Below are 4312 nucleotides of genomic sequence, written 5' to 3' on the forward strand. Positions count from 1 at the left end.
TTCAGTTTTTTATTTCAGTTCTTATATTTTTCAGTTTTCAAACTTTCATTTGGTTTTTATTTATATTAACTATTTCTCTGATGGAACTTTGTATTTCTTATTTGTTACAAGTATTTTCATAACTGTGCATTGGAGCATTTTTATGAGGGCTGCTTTAAAAATAATTTTTCAAATACCTCTTACATTCTTGTCATCTCAGCATTGGCATCTCAGATTGTCTTTTTCATTCCATTTGAGATCTTCTGATTATTCACATGATGTGTGATATTTGGTTGAAAGCTGGACATTTTAGGTATTATATTATGAGACATGTTATGTTATTTAGGTCTTCTGTTTAACTAGTTTATATGACACTGCTCCGGCAGGCCTATGGGGAAGAGGCACAACCTGCTTCCTGCCACGTGAGGATAGAAGTTGAGGTTCCCCAATGGCCTTCAGCAGGGAGGGAATGTATGCTGGATACTATTAAGAGGGGTTGGGAGTTCCAGTTCTATACTAGGCCTCCATGACAACTCCCTAGCTGGGAGAGGTGAGAGTACTACCTTTTCTCACCACATGGTTTCCATGGATACCACTGGGGGAAACAGTGGCCTCATTACTACTGGGTAGTAGTGAAAGTCTTGGTCTTACTAGTTATTTTCTGACACCACTCCAATGGAAAGGGGGCAGAATATGTCCTTGCTATCAGGTGTGGTGCAAGATTCTCTGTTAGGCCTTTGCTGGCTTGGGTAGGGATGTGGCCATAGTTTTTTTCCCTGTCTCTTTGGCAAAAGTAGAGACATCATTGTTTAAAATTTTTATGTTTTTTTCTAGGCTTCCCATTTTTGGTTCTTTGGTTAGAGAGAGTAGGCTTTGATAGGGCTTTTATTTTTTTTTCTTTTGTTTGCACTTGGCATTTCTGAGTTGTCAGCTTCTCCAATTCCAAATATGGAATGTATGGGGCAAAAAAAAAAAAAAAAGTCTGGGAGCTCTCCACCATGTCATTTCAAAGTCTTTAGTCACTCTGCCTTCTTCTGTTTTTCACTGTATTCTTATGTTTTGTTATATATAATGTTCTATAGTTATTGTCTCTTAGTAGGAGGATTTGGGGAAAATATGCCTATCTTTTTGGAAACAGAAGTCTTGCTTTATCAGATACTAACAATTATTCTAAAGATATAGAAATTTAGTAAATTGTTTATTCAATCCATTGATTTTTGGTGAATAAGCTTTTGACTAATGATGTTCAGTGAGTTACCCCATAACTGTCCCATAAATAGATAGAAACAACTACTAGGGAAAGCTGGGTGGATGGATTTGTAACTCAGAGTACAGAATGGAACTGTGCTCTGATATCATTTGGACAATTCTTCTTGAATGGTCATAGAAAACTCTAAAAGAATAGTAAGACTACTTAATATTTTTAGAACCATTTCCTGTTCCAAAATGTTTTCTTAAATATCTGATATGTATAAATGATTCATATTAATACAGCAGGTATTTCTTTGTGAGAAGTAAATACAGTTTATTAATTTTAATAGTTTTAAGAGTAACTAAGACAAACCATCAGTTCTTAGATGATTCCTTAGGAACAAGAAATATTCACATAACTAACTAATGCTGAGTTACTAAGCAGACTGAATTACTGAGATTTTCTTTCAAGAGTAATCAAACAATTTGTGATACTGACCTTTAATTTTCAAGGACTGATGCTACTTCATGTCCTGGGTATTATAATGATACAGAATCTTAGATTTTCATTGCAACACCAAACAACTCACTTTTTATTGAATAATGTTACACTATAGGTTGCAAAGCAGTAACCCACCAACTGTATTCAGTGTACTAATATAGGTATTTCATACCATGGAAGTTAAAAACTTTTGAGAAAACATTTAACTCAGTAGATTTTTACATAATAATAAGACTTTTTGTCTTATTCTGAAAAAAATATTGAGAAACCTAGTAGTAATTGACCGCAAGCCCCATGGCCAAATGTAGTTCTGAATAAGATGTGGCTAATTCCAGTTAGTCTCATTGATGTTACCTGTGAGTTCTTAAATGAACAAATTAAGTAATTTTAACAGAATACCTTTGAGGTAGGTACATTCCTGTAGCTAAAGTGATATAAGAAAAGGATATGCTGTGAGGTGTCCAGAATTGTATCTGAAAGGTTGAAGCCACGGGATGAACCGAAAACATGAGGCTTATGTAGTCGTTGGCAAACTCATTAATCAACAGAGCCAAATATCAACAGTACAACGATTGAAATTTCTTTTGAGAGCCAATTTTTTTAAACTTAAACTATATAGGTAGATACATTCCTTATCGAGGTAGTGCCCGCACGTGGTATTTTGTGGAAGAGCCACACTCAAGGGGCCAAAGAGCCTCATGTGGCTCATGAGCCACGGTTTGCCGACCAGGGGGCTAGTGTGTTCCAAAAGGGAAATTTATTTTAAAAGCACCTGGATACTAGATACAAGTGGGCTGAGGTCAGCAAGGTGTCAGCCCTGAAATGTAGGAGTGAGCATTAGATATTGGGGTTGTTGCAAGCATTTGCTGGCATGGGGTCACCTGCACCTGGACATGCTCATATTAGCATATTAGGGGTGTGGTCTTTATCACTGATTTGTTGATTAGCAGCAGGCAGGGAAATCCTGCTGCAGAGACACAAGTTCTTTGATGTAGCAGAGGCTTGGTGTCCTTGGTAAATCCTGAAGACAGCAAAGAGGTCAGTCCTCCAGGAATAGCTGGGACCTGAGTTTGTGACTAGGTTTGTACAAACAACCCTTGTGATTTAAACTCCCCTAATTGTCAGGTCCCTCCCCAGTGCAAGCTTTCCCAGACATTCCTGCAAAGGTAAACTTTTTGCTACATTTCAAAGTTAAGGCCAGGCAACTATTAGGGGAGAGAATAGCAAGCAAATTAACTACAACCTTATAATGGGGGATGAGAATGTTCTGTTTAGGTGAAGGGAATTTGAGTTTTACAGAGGCTAATTTAACCCTAACAGTATTCAAAGATGTTTTCTTAAAATAAATATATATGCTATGTATCAAGGCCTACAGAGAAAGAACTAGAAACTAGAATTAATTTATTATCTACTTAGGGAATCTCTAAATTATTTTAATACTGTCTTATCTTTCCTTGTGCATTGTAAGTTTTAGTTACATGCTTAAATGGACAATGTATAGAACATAAACTATCTCTCATTAAATTAGATTATAGCTTATATTCATATTCTAGAAGAAATTAATATTTGTTGGCCACAATATGGTAAGTACTGTGGTAAATGATTATCAAAATTTAATTCATTTTGCCCTGGCCGGTTGGCTCAGCGGTAGAGCATCGGCCTGGCGTGCGGGGGACCCAGGTTCGATTCCCAGCCAGGGCACATAGGAGAAGCGCCCATTTGCTTCTCCACCCCCCCCTCCTTCCTCTCTGTCTCTCTCTTCCCCTCCCGCAGCCAAGGCTCCATTGGAGCAAAGATGGCCCGGGCGCTGGGGATGGCTCCTTGGCCTCTGCCCCAGGCGCTAGAGTGGCTCTGGTGGCAGCAGAGCCACGCCCCAGAGGGGCAGAGCATTGCCCCCTGGTGGGCAGAGCATCGCCCCTGGTGGTCATGCCGGGTGGATCCCTGTCGGGCGCATGCGGGAGTCTGTCTGACTGTCTCTCCCTGTTTCCAGCTTCAGAAAAATACCAAAAAAAAAAAAAAATTCATTTTATCTTCCCAAATAACCTAATTTTCACTTTGGGCAAAAGGAGGCTAATGAAAATTAAGTGAGTTGTTCAAAATCCACTCAGATTGATCTACATGGAAATTCATAAACTTCCTTCAAACCCTGTTTTCTTTATTTACCTTAAATTTCCCCTTTAGCTTAGTTTTTATTTTGTTTATAATTTTCCTTTATTGTTGCTACATGTCAGTTACTCTTTTCCACAAACCATCTTTTGTGAGTCAAGACTTTTTCTTACAAGGAAAATTTTATAGTAAAATTTTGAATTTTTTTGGACAGATCTGCATTCCTTTTTTTTTTTCTTCTACCATTGTCCTCCCCAAAGCTCCCTATACATTTCATTCCTTAAAATCCTGTGAGTTTAAACACTTCTGTTCTCTCTGTCATCGCTGCAGTGTCTCAGAAAAGAATCTCATTCCACATGATTTCAGGCACTCAGGAAACCAAAACATAAAAACCTGGAGTTTGTCATTACCCACTTGGCCTCTGGTCCATCAAACCCAGTAGCTTGCCTCCAGGAGAGATCAGTCCTTGACTTCTCAAAAGAATCTTTTCTCTCTTATGTATTTGGTTAATTGAAAAATGCTGTTTTTTTAGGT

The sequence above is a fragment of the Saccopteryx bilineata genome, chromosome 3 (genome assembly GCF_036850765.1).
Source record: "Saccopteryx bilineata isolate mSacBil1 chromosome 3, mSacBil1_pri_phased_curated, whole genome shotgun sequence".
NCBI lineage: Eukaryota > Metazoa > Chordata > Mammalia > Chiroptera > Emballonuridae > Saccopteryx > Saccopteryx bilineata.